The sequence below is a fragment of the Myxocyprinus asiaticus genome, chromosome 44, assembly GCF_019703515.2.
Source record: "Myxocyprinus asiaticus isolate MX2 ecotype Aquarium Trade chromosome 44, UBuf_Myxa_2, whole genome shotgun sequence".
Lineage (NCBI taxonomy): Eukaryota > Metazoa > Chordata > Actinopteri > Cypriniformes > Catostomidae > Myxocyprinus > Myxocyprinus asiaticus.
Genome location: NC_059387.1, coordinates 29,436,921 through 29,453,043, shown reverse-complemented (window position 1 = coordinate 29,453,043; position 16,123 = coordinate 29,436,921). Strand labels below are relative to the sequence as shown.

The 16,123-nt window shown below is 42.5% G+C and overlaps 1 pseudogene; it reads right to left on the bottom strand.

Moving 5' to 3' along the window:
- Positions 1 to 16,123, bottom strand: part of LOC127434531 (cyclic nucleotide-binding domain-containing protein 1-like) — a 102,588-nt pseudogene that overhangs the window by 31,974 nt on the left and 54,491 nt on the right.

Here is a 16,123-nt window from a genome sequence, read left to right as displayed (position 1 = left end):
CGGAGGAAGTCAACCAGGGAACAAAGTTTGTGAACACTACTGGGAATTAATGGCGCATGTCTTCAGCTTAAAGGGAGGTGGAAGGCGCTATGTGCAAGCGTTACACCCGGCTGGCTATCCCGGGCTTATCCGTTTGTATTGCGTGCCACTACCTGGGATGAAACCGGTTCCAACGAAGGTTGTAGAACCTTGCAAAGGTGTTGGGTGTTGCCCAGCCTGCTGCTCTGCAAATGTCTGTTAGAGAGGCACCCCTGGCCAGGGCCCAGGAAGCCGCTACACCCCTGGTAGAATGGGCTCGTAGCCTTACCGGGGGCGGCAAGTCCTGGGCGTGATATACCATAGTTATGGCATCAATGAGCCAGTGGGTGATCCTCTGCTTGGAGACAGCGCTTCCTTTCCGCTGTGCACCAAAGCAGACAAAGAGCTGCTCAGAGATCCTAAAGCTCTGCGTGTGATCCAAATAGATGCGTAAAGCACGCACCAGACACAGCAATGACAGGGCTGTGTCTGCCTCCTCCTGGGGCAGTGCTTGCAGGTTCACCACCTGGTCCCTAAAAGGAGTGGTGGGAACCTTGGGCACATAGCCCGGTCAGGGTCTCAGGATCACGTGAGAGTAACCCGGACCAAACTCCAGGCAAGTTTCGCTGATGGAGAACGCTTGCAGTTCTCCTACCCTCTTGATGGAAGTGAGCGCAGTCAGGAGGGCAGTCTTCAAGGAGAGTGCCTTAAGCTTGGCTGACTGTAAAGGCTCAAAGGGGGCTCTCTGTAGACCCTGAAGAACTACAGAGAGGTCCCATGAGGGAACGAGGTGCGGTCTGGAGGGATTCAGCCTCCTGGTGCCTCTTAGGAACCTGATGATCAGGTTGTGCTTCCCTAAGGACTTACCGTCGACTGCGTCATGGTGTGCTGCTATGGCAGCAATGTACACCTTCAAGGTGGAAGGGGACAGCCTCCCTTCCAACCTCTCCTGCAGGAAGGAAAGCACTGATCCGACTGCGCATCTCTGGGGGTCTTCCCTTCGGGAAAAACACCACTTAGCGAACAGACGGCACTTAAAGGCATACAGGCGCCTCGTAGAGGGGGCCCTAGCCTAAGTAATCGTGTCTACCACCCATCCAGGGGCCAGACATGGAGATTCCAGAGGTCTGGTCGCGGGTGCCAGAGGGTGCCCCGTCCATGAGAAAGAAGGTCCTTCCTCAGGGGAATTCGCCGGGGGGGGCTGTCGCGAGGAGCGTGTGGTCCGAGAACCATGTCTGGGTGGGCCAGTAGGGTGCTACCAGGATGACCTGCTCCTCGTCCTCCCTGACCTTGCACAGGGTCTGTGCAAGTAGGCTCACTGGGGGAAACGCATATTTGCGCAGGCCAGGGAGCCAGCTGTGAGCCAGCGCGTCTATGCCAAGGGGAGCCTCGGTGAGGGCATACCAGAGCGAGCAGTGGGAGGATTCTTGGGAGGTGAACAGGTCCACCTGTGCCCGTCCGAATCGACTCCAAATCAGCTGGACCACCTAAGGGTGGAGTCTCCACTCTCCCCTGAGGGTAACCTGCCACGTCCACTGTAGTGTTGAGGTTGCCCGGGATGTGAGTGGCTCGCAGCGACTTGAAGTACTGCTGACTCCAGAGGAGGAGACGGCGGGCGACTTGTGACATACAACGAGAGTGCAGACCGCCTTGGCGGTTGACATATGCTACCGTTGCCGTGTTGTCTGTCCGAACTAACACGTGCTTGCCCTGGTTCAACAGCCGAAATCTCCTCAGGGCGAGCAGAATTGCCAGCAACTCAAGGCAGTTGATGTGCCAATGCAGTCGCGGGCCCGTCCACAGGCCGGCGGCTGCGTGCCCATTGCAAACAGTGCCCCAGCCCATTTTGGTGGCCATTGTCTGCCCGAGAGACCACGGCGTGACCTTCGTCGCTCGGAGAGTGAGGTCGGTCGCCGAGTGCAGTTCTTGCATTAAATCTGGGGCGGAACTACCCTCATGCAGTTCTTTCAATGCCTTGGCTTGGTGGACCTGCAGGAGAGCCATGGCGTGCAGGGCAGAGGCAGCTTGTCCAGAAGCGCTGTAAGCTTTAGCCATCAGGGACGACGTGAGCCTACAGGGCTTGGACGGGAGCTTAGGGCATCTGCGCCAGGTGGTGGCACTCTGAGGGCATAGGTGCACCGCAAGCGCCTTATCCACTGGGGGAATCGCCCTTGGCCTCCCCACCATCGAGGGTAGTGAGAGAGGGGGAACTGCGGAATCGGGGCCGGGCAGTAAAAGGCGACTCCCATGATTTCATCAGCTCCTCGTGCACTTCCAGGAAGAAAGGCACTGGAGCGGGGCGTGGCTGCTTTGAGCGGTGCCGCGAGCCCAGGAACCAATCATCAAGCCGCGAGGGTTCAGGGGAGAGCAGAGGGTTTCACTCTAACCCGACGCTCGCGGCTGCCCGGGAAAGCATGTCCGTTATTTCGGCATCAGCCTGTGACTGGGCATTCGTCCCCGAGGGGGGGAGCCCAGTTTAGGCTTCTGCGTGCGGCTGGACATGCCCGCTCTCCAATGCTGCGCTCGAGAGCTCATCATCTTCACGGGCTCCGAACAAGAAGTCGGACTCGCCGTGAGATGAGCCGGCGAACTCATCCGGAAGCCCGACTGGGGCAGACGAGCGTGCTGGGGAATGGGAGGTCCGCAGGGGGATACCCGGTGGAGGCTATCCCATTGGGGTCCCCAAATCACCCCCAGTGCTAGCTGCGCTGGCCTCATACCCGTAGGTAGAAGGACCGAGGCGGGGAGCCGCCGGGATGGCTTGCTTTCTTATGTTGCCATGGTCATGTTCTCGCAATGAGAACATGAACCATCCACAAATGTTGCCTCTGTGTGGGTCGCGCTCAGACATGAAAGACAGCGATCATGGCCATCCGAAGTTGAGAGATAACAACCGCAACCAGGAATAACACACAATCGAAAAAGCATCTTTAAAAAGACGCGTCTTTCAAAAGACGTTCCGTGTGTGCCGCTCTTTTAGAGAAATATACTCTTTTAGAGGAAAAGCTCTTTCAGAAAATATACTCTCTTAGTTTTTTGCCGAAGCGCCCAGGGGCGTTCTCTGCAGTGCACCAGTGCAGAGGAGGGAGAAGCCGCTGAAATGCGCTGTCAGATCCAACAGAGGTGAATGAACAGTAGAATTCAGCTCAGTGAGCATGACCGTTCGGCTCCGAAGAGAAAATCTGAATGAGTGGTTGCATACCTTTTATACCCGTATGTCCGGGGGAGTGGCATGCAAATACCACTCGCCAATTTTCATTGGCCTTTTATCAAAGACCAGAGGTGTCTCAGGCTCCCAAGAGTGACCCCTAGTGTCACTACATCGACACAACGTCGAGTGAGTGACAGATATGGAACTGAGTTTAAATGTATTTGGCTAAGGTGTATGTAAACTTCTGACTTCAACTGTAAATAAACATGTCTCACTCAGATAAATACCCTCATGAATACAAAATACACACACTCAATCTAAATGTGCTATACACTCTTTGTGAATTAAAACCAATGCTCTGAGTTCAGTTAAGGTGAGTCCTTACTGTTACATCGTTTTAAAGTTATTACCTCTGAGCTGTAATGTCATGGTCGTCTGTTGGCTCTGTGCAGGTAGTGAGCAGTGAAGTGTAGTGACTGACCTTTAAGAGCTTCTGTTGGATGGTTTCACCATGAACGTCAGTAGCAGTGATAACAGTAAAGGTGGAAGGCTGGTGCTGTAGGATGCTGACCTCCCCAAACTACTGCTTTGGACCAAGTTTACCAACCACCACAAATTTGATTCTGCAGCCCTGCAAATCAGTCAAATACCATTTTACACTGAGGAATTCTAGGAAATTACAATGCAAGACAACGTGACAATCTTTGTCTGTTTTCCAGTAAAAATATATAATTAAAAAAAATTCAGAGAATGTATATTGAATACAAGTGTATTTTGTAGTGTTCTATTGGTTTTGAAATGAGCGAAACGATGTGGACTGTATGAAGCAAGGAAAACCTCACAACATTTAGCTTAAAACAAAAGGAAAAATGGGACAATGGAACAAGACAAAATACATTTACTCAAGACACATTGTAGAGATATTTTACTGGAAAACAAGACAAAGACACTTATTAGGAATTTTTTTGCTGTGTAATTGAGGTCAGAGAATGTATTTAAAACAAATTTCAGGATCAGTTCTAGCTTTGACACAATAGGCAGTAAAATAAGGGAAACCGATGCCTGGATGTTCCTTTCAAAAGTACAGAATCGCTTTAATGTAACATAACTAACATGTCACAGCACACAGATGCAAGGAGCACCCTTTTGTCCATGGGTTTCATTAGTGAACCCACGTCCTGAAGGATGTTACATTCTCCTCATCCAATGAAAAACACAAATAGACAAACCATCCCCTCCTTCACCAGCACTGAATATACAGATAAAAGAATGTATTAATTCTAAAAATAAATGAAATTCCAATTTCAGATTGTGATCCACAGTATATCCATACAATACATACATACAATACATACAATATATACATGTAATAAACATACTGGTACTATCAATGTGGATGTACAAAAAAATAAAATAAAAAATAGATGGTTTTTGTCATATGGTATGTATATACTAACATCCTACACACTATTTATGTAGTATGTACACTTTGCACAGTATGCACACTGCACAGCATACACAGATGATCTACAGTACATTTACCAAAATGTGTGTGGAATACTGTATTTCACAATGCAATAAGGTTGTCTTTGCTGAAAGAAATATCAACTAAAATGTTTCACTTTTTTTTTTTTTTTTTTTTTTTTTTTGTGTCATGGCCATGTCACTTTGTCAGCTCTGGACAGGAACGTGGCATCATCGTCCCATGTCTTTCTTGTGTTTCATTGTCTGTCTTTGTGTGAGTGCACGGTTTTGGTTGTATTCCCTGCTGTGCACTCTTCCGTCTGCCTTGTTTCATGACCGGAGCGTGGTGTCTGGATCCTGACTTCTTGTCTGGTTCGGTTTCGGTCTGTGTCGGGATTCGGACACTCATGCTCCATGTTCTGTTTGTTATTGACGTGGGTGCATCGCGCTTATTTCATCTTGGCGTTTGCTTCGCGATGTACGCTCAGGTTTCATTTAGTGTGAGAGTGTGTGGCATCGCTTTGTTTGCCGTTGCTACGCATTCTCTCGTCTTGTTTGTCAGTTGGCATGAGTGTTTATTGCCTTATTGTCTTGGCGATGTGCGCTCATGCCATTCGGGTGTTTTGTTGTCTTGTGAGAACATGTGGCTTTGTTTTGTTTCTGTATTGCCACATGTCTATCTGTCTTATGTCATACCCCGCCTCCTTGTTTGCCCATTATTAGTTTATTAGTCACACCTGCCCTGTCTTGTTAACCTGTTGATTTCTCTCCCTATTTTAGTGTCCTCGTGTGTGCTGTCCAGGGCCAGTTCGTCTTGTGTGTCTTGTGTGTCCAGTTGGTTGGTCTAGTTTATTCCCTGTCGGTCCTGTTTCCCCTAACTGGTTCCTGTTTCGGTCCGGTTGGTCCTGTTTCCATCTGCCCCAGCCTGGATTACCCTTTTTCCCCTTCAGGGTAGTTTATGTTTGTTTTTCCCCCTTGTGGGAATTTTGGTTTATTTTTTTATTTATTTTGTATTAATAAATTCCCGTTTATTTCACTCTGCGTTTGGGTCCTGAGCCTCATTATTCTCTGCTAATCCTGACAATTGGACTTTTAGGCATAAAAAAAAAGAAAATTTTAAATGAAAAATTACTATTTTTATTTTCTAGATAACTGGATGCTACTTACGGAATTAAACATACAATGTAGTCACATGAAAACAATGTTTGAAATATTTACTGTATGTAGTGAGTTTTATATAATTTTACAGTATATTTACAGTATACTACATTCTGTTTCACATGCTGTTTTTATACTACGTAGTATGCGGTATATACTAAGTAGTGCACTAGAATACCATTCAAAACACAGCCACTCACCTCTGTGCTTATTCATATCAGTGTGAGTGTATTATTTGTGTGCCCACCATTGCATCAGGTGCAATGTTAATAAAAGGCAGCTCCTTCAATCCTCATATTAATAAATGCATTTGAGGAAACAGCAGAAGTGACCCATGCAGGAGAGAATGAGAAAAAAGACACAGACTGTTTACGACAGAAGTAATCTATGTTTTGGCAGCAGCCCCAGAAGCGGTGGATTATTTCTTATTGTGACAAACCTGAGGTTGGTTTGTGGAGGTGAGGATTAAATTGATTTACAGTGAGCCTTTAACATCAGGAGAAACACTGTATATCAGCCTTGACAGGTAAATCCCATCTCTGTGAAGCAGAGAGCGGGACAAGCCGAGTCCATTTGTCTGGCTGGTGACAGAATCCAGGCTTCTGCTGTTGGACTCAGAACCGTTAGAGGCAAGGAGAAGTCATGTTTCAAAACCACGCTTTTAATCTCATCTCTCAAACGCTCCCTCTTTTCAGCAAAAGTGCCTTTACTTTGTCATTCGCCTGCTCTGCGTGTCTTAGCAAGCCATTAAAAAGCAAATGTCTGGATCACTTGGGAAATCACAGCAGGCTCTGGTACATGCTGTTTATCTTCTTAGATGAACATGCCGCAGTCACTGCACTTTCTATAGGGCACCAAGAATTCTGCATTTCTTTCCTCCAAAACACAATAAGTGCTGTGTAACAGTATAAAACTCAGTGTATTAGATCCACAATCCAGTTCTACACTTTTGTTATGGAACAATACTCTTCTACCACAGATGGTCTTTGAGAACTTAGGACAACATTACTTTTCAAAGGAATTTCTTGCATTATTGAGTTTCATTGTTGCATTGCATTTTAGTATTGCATTGTTGCATTGCATTATTGCATTAAAAATAAATTATGTTTCATTGTAACTTCTTGTGGAAAGTAACGCATTTGTTACATCGTTTGTCGGTCTGTTGTCGATCTTTCACACTCACTGTCAACAAACATTATCAGTAGATATTCTCTCTGAATAGGTGGGCCAAAGAGTAACACATCATTAAACTTCTGCTCAGATAATCATACACAGTCATGTTGGACTGTAAATTTGGACTTGAAAATGCAGTCATGGAACATGATGGAAAGGGACTAGGGAGATGGCTGGAAGGATCTGACTATATGATAGCCTAGAGGTGGCTGTCCAGATCAGATTGCATGAAAGCAGGACAGCTGCAAACACAAGGTGATGGAGTCCAGTGCTGGAGACAACACATGTTTTTATGGCATAATGCCATTGTAGAACACAACATGTTACAATTTACAGCTCATGCCTACAAAATACACATTTGTTCAAGGGAGGGGAAAAAGAGAGGGAAGAGGGACCAGAGAGATGAGTTCAATATCATAACAAGCTGTTTGTCCATGTAGATCACTATAATTTGTTCAAATGCGTTTTTTATTAATCTGTACCATTATTATATATATATATATATATATATATATATATATATATATATATATATATATATATATATATAGTTGTGCTCAAAAGTTTGCATACCCTGGCAGAAATTGTGAAATTTTGGCATTGATTTTGAAAATATGACTGATCATGCAAAAAAAACTTTTATTTAAGGATAGTGATCATATGAAGCCATTTATTATCACATAGTTGTTTGGCTCCTTTTTAAATCATAATGATAACAGAAATCACCCAAATGGCCCTGATCAAAAGTTTACATACCCTTGAATGTTTGGCTTTGTTACAGACACACAAGGTGACACACACAGGTTTAAATGGCAATTAAAGGTTAATTTCCCACACCTGTGGCTTTTTAAATTGAAATCAGTGTCTGTGTATAAATAGTCAATGAGTTTGTTAGCTCTCACGTGGATGCACTGAGCAGGCTAGATACTGAGCCATGGGGAGCAGAAAAGAACTGTCAAAAGTCCTGCGTAACAAGGTAATAGAACTTTATAAAAATGGAAAAGGATATAAAAAGATATCCAAAGCCTTGAAAATGCCAGTCAGTACTGTTCAATCACTTATTAAGAAGTGGAAAATTTGGGGATCTCTTGATACCAAACCAAGGTCAGGTAGACCAAGAAAGATTTCAGCCACAACTGCCAGAAGAATTGTTCGGGATACAAAGAAAAACCCACAGGTAACCTCAGGAGAAATACAGGCTGCTCTGGAAAAAGATGGTGTGGTTGTTTCAAGGAGCACAATATGACGATACTTGAACAAAAATGAGCTGCATGGTTGAGTTGCCAGAATTAATCCTTTACTGTGCCAATGCCACAAAAAAGCCCGGTTACAATATGCCCGACAACACCTTGACAGCTTCTGGCACACTGTAATTTGGAGTGACGAGACCAAAATAGAGCTTTATGGTCACAACCATAAGCGCTATGTTTGAAGAGGGGTCAACAAGGCCTATAGTGAAAAGAATACCATCCTCACTGTGAAGCATGGTGGTGGCTCACTGATGTTTTGGGGGTGTGTGAGCTCTAAAGGCATGGGGAATCTTGTGAAAATTGATGGCAAGATGAATGCAGCATGTTATCAGAAAATACTGGCAGACAATTTGCATTCTTGTGCATGAAAGATGCGCATGAGACGCTCTTGGACTTTCCAGCACGACAATGACCCTAAGCACAAGGACAAGTTGACCCTCAGTGGTTACAGCAGAAAAAGGTGAAGGTTCTGGAGTGGCCATCACAGTCTCCTGACCTTAATATCATCGAGCCACTCTGGGGAGATCTCAATGATGTGTGTGTGTGTGTGTGTGTACTGTATATATATATATATATATATATAGCCAAGTGAAGAAATTTCATGAAATTTAACACTTACCATGATTTGGAAGTGGCCCCTTTAGAACCAGAGTTTTGCACCACGTGTTTTCCAGCACTCTCTCATTTTGTGCATGTGTGCTGCTTTGAGACTTGAGAACATACATTGCACAAGAGAGCTCCCAATTTTTTTCATCGTTTGTGAATTCTTTGGGTAAATATCAAATTATACACAAAATGCTTATAAATTGCATTAAATGTGCTTTCAGAAAAGTTGTATGTTAAAATTGAGTGTTTGTTATGGGTTATTTTTGAAGGATGCATATGGATTGCATGTGTGAAGTTTGACCACATTTTGTGCACATGCAAGGACTGGGTATGTAAATTTAGAATGAATCTGTGACGAGGAGGAGGGCATGGCCGGGCTGTAATGGTGCATGCTGGTGCTGAATCAGCTGATCAGCGGGAGAGCGAGATAAAGTGGAGCCGGAGAAAGATGCACTCAGCCGCGCTGCATGTGTGTTCGTCTTATGTTTTATGTTAATTTATACCATTAAACTTTCCATTGACTGTTCAGCCGGTTCCCGCCTCCTCCTTGCCCGTCCTTATACTGTTACAGTGGTGCTGAAACCCAGGAGGGAGGAGGGATGTGCTGTCGTAGAGTCCTCGCCGCTGCCATCGGCCAGGGGAGCAGCCACTGCCGTCTGACAGAGAAGGGGAGGAGCAGTTCCGTCCACCAGGGGCTGGAAGACTCGCTGCCGTCCGCCGGGGAAGGAGCGAGCTGGCATCCACCAGAGGGCGGAGAAGCAGTTGAGGACCGGGCGACAGCGAGTCCAGGAGCCGGAAAGCAAGTTCTTCTCTCTTTCTCCTCTCTCTCTCTCTCTGTGTCTCTGCTCGCCCTTTCCCTCTCCCCATGCCTCCCCTCGTCTCTCCCCCAGGTTCACAGGAGGCAGGGTGGACCACTGGCTAACAGAACGGCAGGAAGAGCAGCGTCTCCCCTCCAGAGATGGGGGGGAGTTAGTCAGAACGGTGGTGCCCCTGCCTGAATCGGGCGGGGGAGGAGTGTGACGAGGAGGGGGGGTGTGGCTGGGCCGGCGCTGAATCAGCTGATGAATGAATGAATGAATAAACGTTACATTTATATAGTGCTTTTCTGACACTATACTCTAAGCGCTTTACACAGTGAACAGGGGACTCTCCTCAACCACCACCAGTGTGCAGCATCCACCTGGATGATGCAACGGCAGCCATAGTGTGCCAGTACGCTCACCATACACCAGCTATTGGTGGAGAGGAGAGAGTGGAGTGACAGAGCCAATTAATGGATGGGGATTATTAGGAAGCCATGACTGATAAGGGCCAATGGGGGAATTTGGCCAGGACTGATCAGCGGGAGAGCGAGATAAAGGGAAGCCGGAGGCGCCAGCTCGAGAGAGAGAGAGAGAGAGAGATGCATGTGGCATGTGTGTCTGTGTTTGTTTATGTTTTATGTTGTTTTCATTTTTATCATTAAAACTTTATGTGGACTGTTCAGCTTGTTCCTGCCTCCTCCTTGCCCATCCTTATATACTGTTACAGAATCATATCTCATTTATTGATTTATAGCCCAGAGTGTTTTCCAATTAAGTGAACATGTGTAATGAGAATAAAAGGATAAAATGGATGGATAAAATAATCTGCCAAATGCATAAATTAAAATGTATAGCTTGATATATCCACAGGCCCAGATGAAATGACTTTCTTCGTCATTTCTGCAACTTTTAGAGTACAGCATTGTTACTGGTATTGGTAGCATTCTTCTTGGTAGCTGAAAGCAAATTATAATCAAATCAGCCAAAATATTTCATAAACAAATACGCAGGGTACTGTTAGCATAGAATTTTGTGAATAAAGGTGGTAACACTTTACAGTAAAGTGCCATTTGTTAACATTAGTTAATGCATTAGGTATCATTAACTAACAATGAACAATATATTTATTACAGTATTTATTAAGATTTGTTACTCTTAGCTAATAAAATTACAATTGTTCATTGTTAGTTAATGTTAGTTCATATTGCATTAACTAATGTTAACAAAGACAACTTTTGATTTTAAAAATGTATTAATGTCAGAATTAACATAAACATTAATAAAAGCTGTAAAAGTGTTGTTTGTTGTTAGTTCATGTTAACTAATGTTGTTAACTAATGTTAACAAATGGTACTTATTGTAAAGTTTTACCATAAAGGGTGCTACAATCCTGCAGAAATCGATTGAGCTTTCTATTGTTCCATATGGATCTGCACATCAGCCATTCACAAAGAGTAAAATCACTCCAGGTTCTGTTATAACTGCACTTATCCTAGAAAAGAAATATGCATCAGTATCACACACTATCTAAAAATCTAAGCATAATACACAAACACTCACACAATGCTTGTAACAAACAGCAGATAAACAGATCTAAAACTCTAGCCTGTAATCAGCAGTAGACCATGATAATCAACCTGCTGTGAAATGTTCACAGTAACACTGACAAATTAAATCAATCATAGCATTTATTTTTCTTCTATTGTCTCCCACTCACTTGCTCCCTTTCTCTTGAATGGTCGTAACTTAATTGTATTATTTTGAACTAATCTGCCAGAACAAAATTTGACTGGCAATCTTGGAGCTGAATTGTTTGGACTGACATTGACATAAAAAAGGGTTAGTTCTCTGTCAAACATTCAAATCTGCACAGAAGACATTGGATGGAGCTCACTTCTTGAAAGGTGATTGGGTAGAATTGTCTGCTTGGAAGTTTATGTACGAAACAATCCAAAAGCAAAGAAATGAAAAGAAAACTGAAATGTAATTAGCCAAATAAAATCAGAGCCTATTGAGCTGTTTGATGCAGATTCAAATCTAACCTGCAACATCAAAACAAAACCAGATACTGTTAATATGTATTTCAGGACACCCTAATGCCTGATGTCATACATTTATTAGTACAATAAACTAAACCTGACAGAACAATGTACCTCATTCACCAAGCATGCATTTTCACAAAGAAATCACAAGTTTGCTTTAAAATGTATTCAAAAAAATTCAAAAACAACTAAAACCACTCACGCAAAAATAACAGACTCCCAGTGTCCCTTATAAACATGGAATAAACACGAAATTAATGTAATAATTCATATATATATATATATATATATATATATATATATATATATATATATGTGTGTGTGTGTGTGTGTGTACACCGATCAGCCACAACATCAAAACCACCTGCCTAATATTGTGTAGGTCCCCCTCGTGCCGCCGAAACAGTGCCAACCAGCATCTCAGAACAGCATCCTGAGATGATATTCTTCTCACCACAGTTGTACAGAGCGGTTATCTGAGTTACCGTAGACTTTGTCAGTTCGAACCAGTTTGGCCATTCTCTGTTGTCCTCTCTCATCAACAAGGCATATTTCCTCCCTATTTCACGGTAGCTGGTGTGCAAGAGTCATTCACTATAGAAACCACAATGTCCTCCACCATTTTGTCCTCTCCAATGTGGAAAGTCCAGTAAGATGTAAGCGCATTGAGTTTGTGTAATTAATCAGTCTGTTGTGTCTCTCAGCTGTGATGAGCCTTAATGCTGAAGTTGTTAGTTTAAAGCCATTTAAAGCTATTTCCTAGCTTTAGTAGTGTAGTAGTAATACGAACGATGATGGAGTGTTGTTGAATATAAACACTGAGTGATGCTGACTCACTTCACATCACCAACTGGCTCATATTACACACAAAAATGGTCTTTTGCCTCCACCTGCTGGCTAAAATATGTAATGTCACAAAATTAAATGTAAAGAGACAGATAGCTCTTAACACATCTGCACTGTTCTTACACTTTAGTTTAGAACAGCATGAACACAAGCGGAGTGATACAAACAGTGAAGCATCCAAGTGCTGATGGTGTGAGACCATCAGTACTCATAGAACGTCTCTCATCCAACCTGATTTGAGACCAGAACTAACTGTTGTATACACTGTACATATATATATATATATATATATACAGCTGTGCTCAAAATTTGCATACCCTGGCAGAAATTGTGAAATTTTGGCATTGATTTTGAAAATATGACTGATCATGCAAAAAAACGATATTTTATTTAAGGATAGTGATCATATGAAGCAGTTTATTATCACATAGTTGTTTGGCTCCTTTTTAAACCATAATGATAACAAAAATCACCCAAATGTTTACATACCCTTGTATGTTTGGCCTTATTACAGACACACAAGGTGACACACACAGGTTTAAATGGCAATTAAAGGTTAATTTCCCACACCTGTGGCTTTTTAAATTGCAATTAGAGTCTGTGTATAAATAGTCAATGAGTTTGTTAGCTCTCATGTGGATGCACTGAGCAGGCTAGATACTGAGCCATGGGGAGCAGAAAAGAACTGTCAAAAAACATGCGTAGCAAGGTAATGGAACTTTATAAAGATGGAAAAGGATATAAAAAGATATCCAAAGCCTTGAAAATGCCAGTCAGTACTGTTCAATCACTTATTAAGAAGTGAAAAATTCGGGGATCTCTTGATACCAAGCCAAGGTCAGGTAGACCAAGAAAGATTTCAGCCACAACTGCCAGAAGAATTGTTCGGGATACAAAGAAAAACCCACAGGTAACCTCAGGAGAAATACAGGCTGCTCTGGAAAAAGACGGTGTGGTTGTTTCAAGGAGCACAATATGACGATACTTGAACAAATATTAGCTGCATGGTCGAGCTGTCAGAAAGAATCCTTTACTGCGCCAATGCCACAAAAAAGCCTGGTTTCAATATGCCCGACAACACCTTGACACACCTGACAGCTTCTGGCACACTGTAATTAATTAATTAATTAATTATGGAGTGACAAGACCAAAATAGAGCTTTATGGTTACAACCATAAGTGCTATGTTTGGAGAGGGGTCAACAAGGCCTATAGTGAAAAGAATACCATCCCCACAGTGAAGCATGGTGGTAGCTCACTGATGTTTTGGGGGTGTGTGAGCTCTAAAGGCACAGGGAATCTTGTTAAAATTGATGGCAAGATGAATGCAGCATGTTATCAGAAAATGCTGGCAGACAATTTGCATTCTTCTGCACGAAAGCTGCGCATGGGATGCTCTTGGACTTTCCAGCACGACAGTGAAGCACAAGGCCAAGTTGACCCTCCAGTGGTTACAGCAGAAAAAGGTGAAGGTTCTGGAGTGGCTATCACAGTCTCCTGACCTTAATATCATCGAGCCACTCTGGGGAGATCTCAAACGTGCAGTTCATGCAAGACGACCAAAGACTTTGCATGACCTGGAGGCATTTTGCCAAGACGAATGGGCAGCTATACCACCTGCAAGAATTTGGGGCCTCATAGACAACTATTACAAAAGACTGCACGCTGTCATTGATGCTAAAGGGGGCAATACACAGTATTAAGAACTAATGGTATGCAGAATTTTGAACAGGGGTCATTTAATTTTTTTTCTTTGTTGCTATGTTTTGTTTTATGATTGTGCCATTCTGTTATAACCTACAGTTGAATATGAATCCCATAAGAAATAATAGAAATGTGTTTTGCCTGCTCACTCATGTTTTCTTTAAAAATGGTACATATATTACCAATTCTCCAAGGGTATGCAAACTTTTGAGCACAACTGTATATATATATATATATATATATATATATATATATATATATATATATATATATATATATTAGAGATGAAACGGTTCTCGGTAAAAAACCGAACCGTACGGTTCACCACCAACAGTTCAGTAAGCATTTGCACAGCGGTTCATCACAAGTTTAATTACCCATCTGGATCATACAGTTTGGCGAAGATAATAAAGCACCAAATAGACATGTGCAGTCATAACCTTCGCTAATGCACCTGTATCGCTCTTTAGACACGCTCTGCCTGTTTCACATGGGTCAACTTTCTACAGAGAGAAGCTGTCCTGTTAACTGTATGTTAAATCAGTTGATGTCATCAGAGTTCTGCAAATTTTAGTGTGAAGTTGAAAATGGCAAGCTGAGAAAACAAGCCGAAAGATAGAGAAGCCCCTGTGTCATTGAAGTCTCCTGTCTGGGAACTTTTTCTTTATGCAGTCAATAAGAACAGCGATGGTCATAAAACCTTTATAAAACAGGCACTGTTTGCAGACATTGCTCAACGTGAGTGCCGTATACTGTTAATACATCAGTGTTCGATTAGTTATTTACACCAACATTACACAAGGATATATAGCGCACGGCGCACACAGAGCCGCAGGTGAGCCCGAAATTGTACACACACCCTTCCGTCTTTAAGGAACTCAGTGCTAGTTCCTAACATATAACAATAAGTAAGCTTGCCGTGTTCATTGCCAAAGATATTTTGCCATACTCCGTTGATGAAGATGTGGGATTTCCACATATGATTAAATCACTAGTGTTGCGTTACGGCATGCCTTCTAGCATCCATTTTAATAGCAAGGTTTTTCCTTCTATTAGAGTATATACTTCTTCCGAATGTTGAATATATGTTGAGTTGAGTATGAAATGCACTTTATGTTGATGCATGTAGCATAAATGCAGGTATTAAGTTAAATGTTGAGTTAGTAATTAGAGAAATATTTTTTTTTTTAGTAAAGGACACTAACAAAAATTAACCATGGTTTTATTAAGTAATACTTTATTAGCCATATAGTAACCATGGTTTTACTATAGTAATATTGTAGAAGCCATGACTAAAGTAAAAATGACTGCTGTCACCATTTCTTGGCAGAAATCATAGTTTTGAAAGAACCATTGTTTTACAACAGTAATAATGTAGATTCCATATGGTAACCATGATTTTACTATAGTACTGCAGCCATGATAGTAACCATGTTAATTTTGTGGTTACTGTGATTTTACTACAAATACCATGGTTAAACTATGGTTACTGTAGTAAAACCATGGTGATTTGTATTGAGAGCAAATCTCTTGAAGTGTTTCTTACCAAATAGAATATTTTTACTTTGGATTTGGCAGTAATATACTGTATATATATTTCTTTTTCTGAACATAACAAATACCGAACCGTACCGAAACCATGACCCTAAAACCGTGATACAAACCGAACCATGAGAAATTTGAACCGTTACACCCCTAATGTATATATATATATATATATATATATACTGTATATTTTAAGAAGAAAACTGATTTTATGACATAATGATCATAATACTTTAAAGCTGATGCTTTTCATTAAAGAGGAAGATATGAATGAAGACATATAATTAGAGGGAGGATACAGATAGATGAAGACACCAGGAGGCACTGAAGAGGAGAGATTCTGGTGACTAAATAAAGATCTCAG